The following is an 11,434-nucleotide window of genomic DNA, read 5'->3' as shown; positions in this document are numbered from 1 at the left end:
AATTGATACAATATACAGCATTACAGTAGGGTAATCACACAGTTCTTTATTATCTTCTATGATTAAATACTTCTTATCAAAGGTACTGTGCTGTATGGCTTTGTCACAGAAGGTGTTTTTAAAAACTGCATCTTTATTTTATGAAACAACTAATTTGTGTTGGAAAGGACTTCAGCAGGTCATCTAGTCCAACTCCCCAAAGAAAGTAGATCCTGCTACAGAATTATTTTGCATCTCACATTTTTATGCAGTTCTGTGTACTTACACAACATCCATCAAAAAACACATTATCTAGTATAAATTTAAAATTGCCCATGTTATACTAATGATACATAGAAATTAGGACAATTAACTTGCTTTTGAGGTTGTTAAATAAATTCCACTTGGAAAGTGAAATGAAAAATCTTGTAGATAAATGCATATTTCCTTTTTTTCTTCTTGTAACCGGAAATATGTTATCAGTGTTTATCAGGTGAAACGCAGAAGCCTGAGGAAAGATCAGTAGGATATCCCACCTGCATTCCAGCTATTCCTCTAGAGGAGTGCATTTCTCCTGTAGGTCCAGTAGCTGCAAGCCCTGTACAGATGTTTCAAATACTCCACACTGTCTGAACCATTCAGGAATTTGAATCACTTCTCTCGCTCACGTTATTAATCTTGTGGGTGGCACTGACGACATCCCAGTGACCCTGTAACAGGTTCAGGAGCAGACTTTTGGGAGACTGTTTCTTTTCCAATAAATAATACAAACTTGATCCTGTATCTAAAGAGTTTAGACTATTTTTAAGTTTGAAGCTAGTGATTAATTGGAATGGTTAGTCTCCTGCCTTGGAAACTTTATTTAGTTCTTCTAGTATTATGTGTAATATAAATTAATATATTATACACAATGGTAAGTGTAAGGGGAGAAGATAAAATAGTCCAGATGCAACCTATGGCAAAAATCTCCCAGCAGACTGCATCATATGGATGAACTACCTTGTTCTAATCCAGCTTCACTCTGAGTTGACAACTGAATACTATCCTGGAGAATAAAGGCTACCATCACCAGAAATGTGACTCCTCTCCTGCTGGAGAGGAGTTCCAAGATACATAAAAATACTGTCTTATGTTTTGTCAGCACAATTTGGACATATCTTTCATTTCAACACAGCCAACTCTTAACTTTGGCCATTCTGCCTGCTGGAGTGTTCCTGCAGATTGACTTCCAAGTCTGATCATCAGTCAGAAAAGAAATTATTGTCTGCTGCAGCTCTGTTATGGGTATATAAACAATGTTCTGTAAACAACATCATAATGTCAAATGATCCTGTTACTCTAGTCTCAGAAATTTACATTCTAATCTTTCAAAATGTTGTATGTGTACTTCCAGAATGGTTTGTATCTATCCTATATGTGTGTGTGTATATATATACACACATATATATATACGCAGATATATAATATATCTCCATTGCTGTGATCACATATGCTATCCAGAACACGATAACTGGAATTTTTGGTTCTCTGTAATGTGCAAGCTTGGAATGCCTGAGGCTTCATGGGAAGATATTTTAATAGAGAAGTTACTATAGAAGTATCACTGTTAGTCACAAGTAAATCCTCTGTATTCAATACTTGAAATCAAATTACTAACATTGTTGGTATTTTTCATAAAAACATATTGTGCATGTTTAAATACTGCTATTAAATACTGTTTAATACTGCTTCCTAAAAAAGTTGACTACCTTAACCTGTAAGTAATAAGTGTTTTCTGGAAGAGTAACATCTGCAGAGCTCTCTACAAGTAGAAGTCAATACTGTTCTTACCAATGACTGATGGCAGTGTCCCTATTAGTTCAGAGAATTCTTTGTCACAGGGCTGCTTTCATGACATGCAGATACTGAAAAAAACCCTTTTAATTTTCACCTAATTTTTTTAATAGCAATGGCTGCCAAAGTAGTTTTCAGATGTAAACTTCTGCTATTCTGTCTTCTTAATATGTTGGCAGTGGGGCTGTGTTTATATGGTGCAAGACTCTGCCACATGGAGATGCACAAAAGCATCTCTGAATGAATTACCTTGGGGTTTGAAGGGCCTGTGTCCTTTGCTGGTCCCTGAATGCTCCCTGTGGAACCAGGGAATGTGTTCAGAGAGCATAGGTATTCCCAGTGACAGCAGCAGCAAGTGTAACAACTTAAGTGGTCAGTTAATGCTGTGAAGATAGAACATGGCAAATACATATCCTGTAGTGAATTCATACTGTAATATTAGATGCAAATGATTACATGCAATACAAAATAAAACTGAAGTCTGAAAAAGAGTTTGAATTTATACATGTAAGAACTTGCATGTACCTTCATTCAAGGGAAAAGGAGTGCAATCTCAATACCAGAACTCTTAAAATTATTATCTGAATTATATAAAAAGTCTTTATTTGTATAATAATAATCATGTATCTTAATCTAAAAATGGAATACATTATATTTATTGGGCACCTGACACTGAAATTGTTTCTTCATGCCTTCTGCTTTGGAAAAAACCTTGACTCATCTGCCTCACTGATTCAATATTTTGAGATCATGTAACTTTTGTTTAGTCTATCAAAGGTCTGCTGACCTAAGCTATGTGAATGAATTACTTATACACTACGTTACTACTACTACTATTCTAATTTTGTAATTATTACCATATACTCAGTTCTGTACCTAAATTAAAGGTGCTAAAAAGTAGCACCAGAGGAAGTACTTTCAATCCATTTACTGGATTTATATTTCCTCAGGCTTCCACCAGTTTGATTCCTTCTTAGATGAATGTTTCCAGTAGCTGCAGATGTCAGAGCTACCTGATTATTTGCCTTGAGGGAACAGAAGATTTGGTTAGTTTTTAAGAAGGTAGCTTTAAAAAGTTCTAGTGATCCAGGAAACTTACTTCAGAATGGAAAGAAGAATTGCAACAGCTGAACTTTTGGATTTCAGAAATGCTACTTTGAAACAAAACATTTCATGTGTTTAAAATATTTTGTTCAACAAGGACAGGAATAAAATATTGCCTAGTGTACACAGGGATAGTTTTCTACAAGATTTCCTGTGTTTGTCAATGCATTGTTGGGAATTTGCTGGAGTTGGATATGTATCTGCAAGCTTTTTATACTGAGACCTTAAGTCTCAGAACAGGCTAAACTACATATTAGAATATTAATAACTGCCAGTAAAACTTATGCTTTTTAGTGCTAGTGCTAGGTCACTAGTAAGCAGTGCTGAATATTTTACTCCAGAGTAGATGGACTGTAGTTAAATACTGATTTTTTTTCCAAAATAATTGTCAGCAAAAACCCCACCACAAATAAGAACAAGCTGAACTGCCATTCATTGCAACTGGCTTTCTGGTTTGGGATTTTTGTTGGTTTTCCCCCCACTCTCCTATATTGCTGTGCTAACCACATACATAAACAACTGGCATACAATGTGTGTGCTAAAATTAAACAGTGCGTCCTGAATAATTTTCTCTGATCTTCTCCCATACTGCCTGAAAGAACTAAAGGAGTCCCAGTTAATATTTTGGAAATAGCTTCAACAAAGGTAGAAAGCAGTTCTGCAGAATTCTCACAGAACTTCAAAAGTGATACAAATTGTATTTGGAACTGGCACCTGAGACATCACACAGTAAAATTCCAAAATGGTGTTCCTTAACCTCAAAGCATCCTCATCCACCTCAGCAAGGCAGGCAGACCTCATGGCCCTTGCAGAACAGCCAGCATGAACAAGTGCAGCCTCCTGTCAACCTCATGGCGTGACATCTCTATCCTCAATGCGCTGGTGGCCTTCAGGACTTCACTATTGGGCTTTAAAGCTCTTAATCGTGCAGCTTCTCATTATTCCCTCTCAGCAGACTCATCTACACCAGTGATACATTATACTTACATTGTATAGCCAACATCATTTTGTATCACAAGGATAGTGAGGAAGAGTAGACAAGAAGCAAGAAAAAATTTAAGTAATAGAGACATAAGGATAAGATCAAACCCACCAGAAATAAGCACCCCTGTCTTAACAATCCCATTATGAAATGTAATTGTGTGAAAATTGCCTCGCTTCAATGACATTCTTCTCAGAGGGAAGATTATCTTCTTTTTATCTAACACTCAAAAGCAGAAGACTTTTATCTACATTCAAAAGGGACACTGAGTTATAAAACTTATTATCACTGTGCCTGACTCCTGGAAACCCTCTCACTTACAGAAATACATAGTTGAACTTGCCATGCTGGAAAAATTAACTGTCTAGAAGGGAATTAATTGAAATCAGTTTTCAGGACAGATTGTAAAATGAGCTAGCCAACAGAAAATGCAATTTGCATCTGTGACATCTGTTAGGTGACAAAAAAAGCCCAGTGCTCTTTTCCTCTGCCTGTAAAGAATGAAGAGAACATCCACAGGTAACTTTTGGGCAGGGGCACAGTACTCAAAGGGACTACCCCTGTCACAAAGACTGACCAGCATCAGCACAATATGCCAGTTCCATCAGTTTTTTTGTATGTATCTTCTTCTGAGAAAATCTGCTACACCCCAAATCCAGTGAGTACAGAGGACCCCAAATTGCTTCTCTGTCAGATTTTCATCAGAAATTTCTTCCCAGTCTTCCATGAGCAAAATGTACCTCTTTGTTCAGTGGACATACTGCAATGGTGAACCTATTCCACTTAGGTGTCAAATTTGTTCTAGGATATATAGGTACCGTAGAGTTTTTTTGTGATCCCAGCAACCAAAATTATGCTCATTGGTTTGTGTGAATATACTTTCATCCTGAAAGCTTCATCCTGAAGCTTTACACTAAAGAAATTATTTTTATAAATGCAGAATTCAAAGCACAGAATTCTAAAAGCACAGAACAACAGTGATGGAAATAAAATTAAGATCTACTGACTCTTATCTTGAAATATAAGGGGTCCCTGCAGTTGGAAGGGGAGAAAAAGAAAGTGGATTTAAAGATACTTTAATAAAATAGGTTTTAAAACTTTTAAAATACTAAAATGCATGCAGTGAAGCCTGAGAATAATTTTTTGAAATGCCTGAAAATTGGTGTGTTAAAAGTGATCCTGCTTTCTTCCTTGACTGGAACACTCACAGGATATAGTGATTGTTTCCATGTTTCATCGGAAATATTTAAACTTTTCTTCCAAATTTTTCTTCCAAATCATGTCTGAAAAGCAGGACATTTTTCAGAGAGGAACATACTCTTCCCTTAGCCTGTGCTTTGTCAAAATGAATGTGGTCACTCTTCTTGAAAGATGTCTTCGTATTTAATACAAAATTTTGAAGTAATTTTTAAATGGAAACATTGTTTTGTTCTTTCAGCCTCACAAAATAAGAACTTCCTTAATATTTCATTTTGTGAGAGCAGATAGCTTACTATAAGAACATGGAAAAAAGTCCTGGAGGTTGATTTGGATCCAAGTCCATACTGAGAATGAGAATGTATTTTCATCTTTATATGACAAAGACACAACTTATACACATAAACAATTTTAATTGAAAAATGCTGTCAAAATCCTAGCTATTTGGACTGGTTTTGATTTCAGACATAAAAGAGTCCTAATTTTATAGAAAAGACGTGATGGGACTATGTATTATTCAAGGTTCTCAATTGTCAATATAAATATTATGATCTTGTTCAACAGTGAGGGGATTGTATTCATTTTGGCAATATTCAAAATGCAATCAACCATAGATTATGAATGCCTTTAGACACTGTGCAATGGTGCATAAAACCAATCAATTATCCTTTTTGACTATGCTTATCTGGCACTGAGACTGGAAACCTGTTTTATTGTGAATTGTATGCACCTCAAAAATACATACAAACTATTTTCTTGTTTCTGTTTGCTTAATTAGTATACATGACATTCCTAGTTGATCTGGGCATGGGAATCTTTACCATCCAATTTTCACGTGTCCCACATCTATGAAATTTATTTAGGAATTAAATAAACAGAGTTTATCACTCCTTAGAACCTTGTTGTGTGTCTCTTGTCTCAGTCTCATGAGATACCTCACCACATCATTAATCTACGTGTGCAGCATGGAACTCATGATTGTACAGCATACCATGAGATTTTTGCAGCATTTTGAACTCCAGACCTAAAGAACTAAATGTGTTTGTACTACAATGCCCTGAATAATTACTTGAATTATTCCACCAGTATAGGTCAGTTTGGATCTTGCCACCACTGGTGTTTGTAATTCAGATCAGAAACAGACAATTGTGCCAAACTGTGTATCCTGTCAATGCGCTCATATGAAATAGCAGCACCATCAAGGAATTTTCTTGAATACTATGAAGTTCCCTCCCACAGAGGAACAAAGGAACCAGAGTAAGATACTATATATTCTCTGAGCTTCCTGCACATCACTCTGCTTTATTCAAAATGCAACCCCCCCATCTCTTCTTGGCTAAATAAGCCATTTAAGACTTGAGTCCAGTCAATATTCCACTTCACCTTTATATTAAAAACGCACTCCCCATTTTATCACAGCTGTAAGACATGGAAGTTTTCTCCACATTCCTCAGTACATGTTGCATTTAGAGGATGCTCTCTTCAATCATACTATTACTGCCTTGACAGTTTAGTCACTGTTATTCATGAGGCCTTCTTGATGTTTATCTGCAAGTTGTTCAAAGAAGATCACATAGCGATGACCTTAAAATGAGAATGAATGAGGCCTTTGTGTTCTATAAATCACTAACAGTCAGCACAATGCTTGTATTTTTCTCCTGGGAGAAAAAAAGATAAGCTACCTGTGGCCATAGGTTTCTGTGCTTGTACATAATACCTGTTACTAATGAAAAATTAAATCTCTAACAGACAAAGTGGAAAAAAGCACTGCTCAAATGAAAGCAAAAAGGAAAGTTTTCAACACCTGTGCTCAGCCTAAGTTGCTAGAGCAGAAGAAATACTGAGCATCAGAGAAGGCAACAAATATACACAATTCAGGGTCTCTGAGCAACACTTTAAAGACATTCCAGGAGAGCCTAACATAATTAAAAGAGCTGTAGATATAGATAGATGCATTAAAGGAATAAGCAAATAGCATATTGGAGAAAAGTGTAAGTATTACTGAAGGACAACTAAATATATTAGCCTGCAATGGCAAAAATGAGGTACTCTTCAAAATATTACATTTTAAGTTAATGAATACAAATATATAAAATAGTAGGTTGAATTGAGTAAGGAAGAAAATCAAACTATGTTCTCCAGAAGTAATTTTTTTGAACCTCTAGGAATAAACAGTAGGGAATTTACCTGTCATACTAGGAAAGTATATTATCGGATCGATGATACGAAAAGCTCCAGTTTTCTTTTCAGCAGTATGGCAGTTGAATCCCAAAGTTGCTGAGAAGCTCTCTAAAACATTTAAAAATGCCTTGACATTCTGGGTAAAAACATGTAGCTCTAAGGGGAACTTAAATGATTATGCAATTGCACAGCTACTTTAGGTGGAGAGATAAAAAAGTTTGTGAGTCTTCAACAATGAAAAGAGAAGGCTGGGAAGAAAAGTGATGAAGAATTATGAAGTCATGAAAATCACGAATGAGGTAGAGGCAGAACTTCTATTCAGTCTATCCTTTAATATGAGAACTGGAAAATAATAGAACATCAGCTTAAAACAAATCTAGAAAGCATTTATTTAAACACAAAGTAGTGGACTTCTGACACTTGCTGTCACATGGAATTTCAGGGGCAAACTGTGTCAGGAGGTTCCAAAAGGGATTAGACAAATAGATGGACAATATCATAATAGGGTGAGGATGTACCTCTTGCCACCCTGACACAACAGTGGTGTATTGAGGGAAGAGAAAGAGAAAAGGACTTCTGAGAACAGCTCAGTTTGTTAGTCTCTGAATAGGTTTTCCTATTGCTGCTGCTGGAGACAGAAAACTTGCCTTGGTAGGCCATTGGTCTGACCCAGTAAAACATGTCTTTTATTCTTAAAATGAAATTAAGAGCTTTATGAAAATGCAAGCATCAAATCTGATTGGCATTATTAATACTGAAAGTGAATGTAAAGCTTGAATAGTTCAATTTGTTGTTAAAATAACTTAAGAAATCCATGTTACTTATCTGGGCCTCACAAAAGTCAAAATTGGGTGTGCCTAGTAAAAGCAATTTCTATAAATGATGTCCTCTTTTTACAGGAATACTGTTGCTTTCTGTATGGTAAGAATTTGTGGTTACTTTATTTTAAATATACTGCTTGTGTATTTTAGGATTCTTTATTGTATCATATAAAGAATGGTACCATATCATATCTGCATGGTTGCACGTGCTTACAAATTTACAGCGAAGTTTAACCTAGAAACCAGCATACAGAAATGTATTATAGCTCGTTAGAAACACAGTGGTGATGATAATATTTCCCAACACTCTGCTTTATTTACATAGATGATGTGAAAAAGTCTGGGCTATTAAACTCATTTGTTGCCATAAGAAGGGGGTGATTGTGTGAGGTTTTGCTGAGGATAAGCTCACAATAGATCTGCAAATTTTGAGCTGTAATTATGCACAGATGCAATTCTATCTCCATTTTTTTTAATTTAAAAAAGACGCCCAATCTCTCTATTTGTGTGCTTAATGAGAAATATAAACATAGCAGACAAAATACATTTTTCAGGCAAATGTATAACATACATTATCAATAATGCTGTCTTCAAAATTCTTCTTCAAATTTCTTTTGTTGCTTCTAAGATATCAGTAGATATCAGTAGACTATCCTGCTTCTAGGGAAATCTCTCAAAACATTCATCCTATCTCACCAAGGGTTAAAAAAAAAAAAAAAAGCATATTCTGGAAGTTAATTGTTCTGGACTCTGTTTGACTAAGGAGAAAAGTTTTGATCCAGGGCTTTTCACTTAGCTTCTACATTGCATACCTATGGTGCATACAACAAATCCTCAAGCATAGAGGAGCCTGTCCCAGTTTTGTTTGCATTTTGTAGTTCACTTTGCTGGATGGACTGAAATTTCCAGTCAGATTTGCAAAGTCCATCAAAGTAGTCTCTGCTCTGTAAGAAGGTTCAGATGAGCCACATGAATGATGTCTACATTAGTAAGTGGTGCAGGCTAATGGAAAAGGATTTGTGCCATGAAAAGGTTAGTGCTGAGAACTTAACATCCACATTACAGGTTTCAGGAGGCTGTTCTAGCCTGGTCCTATGGCTGGAGAACATAAGGTGTGCTTTTGGAGCATATCTTCTAGTTCAATCTCATTCAAAAGCTACCTAGTTCCTATGCTTTGAGATTGCTTTGTGATGTGAATAAAAGCATGATAAATATAGAAGAAGCACAGGCTAAAATGTCAGTGGTTAAATGCTGCCATGGGTATCAACAACATTCAAAGTTAGATACATTTCAGTACTTTATGCACAGAGGTCTTTGATGGCCTGGGTTATTTGGAGGCCATGCTTGTGAAGGATTTTGATCAGAATAGTACTTCTAACTTTCCTTTAGGATGAGAATGGACAAGCTTAGGGAAACTGTAAAATATCTAGGCAAAAAGGGATTTTATAGAACAAAGAAAAAAAAGAAGAACTTGTTTGCAAATATAAACATATGCTTTCACTACATTTATCCACCATGTGGTGGTCCACAACATAGCCCTTCGGACCCATCTGCATGGATAAGGGTTGTACGTCTATTTCACAAATGCTGACACCAGAGTTTTGAAAATCACAAACATTTTTCGATACTTGAATGCTCAAGGAAAAGTTTTACATTTTATCAAACTGCCATATCTGGAAAAAAAAGTGGTGAACAGTGCTCTTTATTGCTGAACATTTTGCCCACTTTTATCTTTCGATGAGCAATGGAGGCAGGAAACTCTCAAGTGTCCGTATTTTATTGGAACTGTAGAAAATCTTCATGGTTTAAAGAATATTGACACTAAATTAATTAATTCAAGCTGGTTTAGGAAAAGATCAGGCTTATATAAATGGAAAACATTCAACAGTCTACTCAATGACAAAATTTTGAAAAAGGGAGGCCACTAAAAAGTGGAAAAATAGATCTTTTGATTAATGACTCAGTAGTGGAAGAATGTTGCCCATACCCATCTGTGTCCCAGACAGAGCGAAGGAGATGGTTTATCTCCTGCCAGGACAAAAGCCAGCACAAAGGAAGATCTTACAATGGAGCATTCTGGTGAATCTTCACTTATGGTACCCCATGGAGGCTGTAGTAACAATAGGGAAAGGAAATGCAACAGACTAAAATAATCTCACAGAAACCCAGAAGATGAGAATTTAATCTTTTGTACTGAATGTGGCTATAGGTGTGTATTAGAGTGCAATCTGGTTCTGCATTTATGAAAGACTACCGTATCACTTTAAATTCTCTATTAGCAAAATAGTGCTAGGAGAAGAAAAAACAAATAGAAATAAAAATAGAATCTCTGGTTCCTCTAGTGTGTTGTTCATAATGTATATGTCAACTAAACAGAAGGAGGTCATTGTAATAGGCTGTAGAAACTGCTTCATAAATTCTTGATATTTAAGCCAACACTTCCAATACTTTTTCAAAATGAGGAGTTTAAAGCTGGGTCTTAAATCAGTGCTCTGATTGTCCGTTGTACCAAGTGCCTAACCATATCTGTTGAGTCAGCAAGAACTACAGTGGTCAACATTGTAAGATAACTTACACAGGTTTCAAACTTTTCCCCTCACCTTTGCTACTGCTCTCACCAAGGTATTCTCCTTTGCTGTGTCCGCTTTTCAGAATGAGAACTGCTGCTAAAGGGCAATTTCTCTGTTGGACAAGAAGATTCATAGTCATGGGTAAAGAAAGGTTGACTGCGTACCATGTAGATCTCACACTCACATTTGTGATTGACTTCATTAACTTTGAAGAGCGTCAATGTTTCTTTTCCTGGTCTGCCTTTCCATCTGTTTTGGATAAGGAGGTAGGTTCTAGAGCTAGAGTTTCCATGGTTCCATGGCTCCTTCTGCTCCTGCCCTGTGCATATTAGTTCTTTTCCCAGCACACATTTCCTCAAGCACAGCTCTGTGTCTTGGCCTCATCCATCTTTTAGCCTCTTCTAAAGCAGTGTGATTTGTGGTGAGTGACCTCCTATATAGAGAACTGGCCTAGAATGACAAAGAGTTACACAAAGAGAAAAAACCCAAACCAATAAACCCAAGAACTCAGGCTTCTTTTGCCTTTAAGTCATAGACTTTTATGAAATGCTTGAGATAGAGCTCATAATTTGATATAAAAGTGATTAATGATGATATGAAGATATTTAGCACCTTATTTAATACTATGCTCCATCTTTTCATTCACTGTATTCCACCTCCGATTTTCTGATTATTTTCCAATCTTTTTGTTTAATCCTTTTTTATTAGTAAAAGTTTGGGGGTTTTTACTTCTCAGTGACTTCTACAGCACTTATGAAACATAAGGA

At 36.1% G+C, this 11,434-nt stretch overlaps 1 long non-coding RNA gene across 1 annotated transcript; it reads right to left on the bottom strand.

Moving 5' to 3' along the window:
* Positions 1–275: 275 nt before the first annotated feature.
* Positions 276–10,949, bottom strand: LOC114054607. Its single transcript, XR_003570507.1, has 3 exons — positions 10,852–10,949; positions 10,698–10,779; positions 276–689 (listed from the first exon to the last, which is right to left on the bottom strand). It is a non-coding gene; the product is annotated as an uncharacterized LOC114054607 (long non-coding RNA).
* Between the last annotated feature and the right edge of the window lie 485 nt (positions 10,950–11,434).

Source organism: Empidonax traillii, unplaced genomic scaffold (assembly GCF_003031625.1).
Source record: "Empidonax traillii isolate 1590-97213 ecotype Southwest subspecies unplaced genomic scaffold, ASM303162v1 scaffold35:size4298261, whole genome shotgun sequence".
Lineage (NCBI taxonomy): Eukaryota > Metazoa > Chordata > Aves > Passeriformes > Tyrannidae > Empidonax > Empidonax traillii.
Note: the sequence above shows the minus strand (reverse complement) of the source record. Positions and strands in the feature narration are given on the sequence as shown.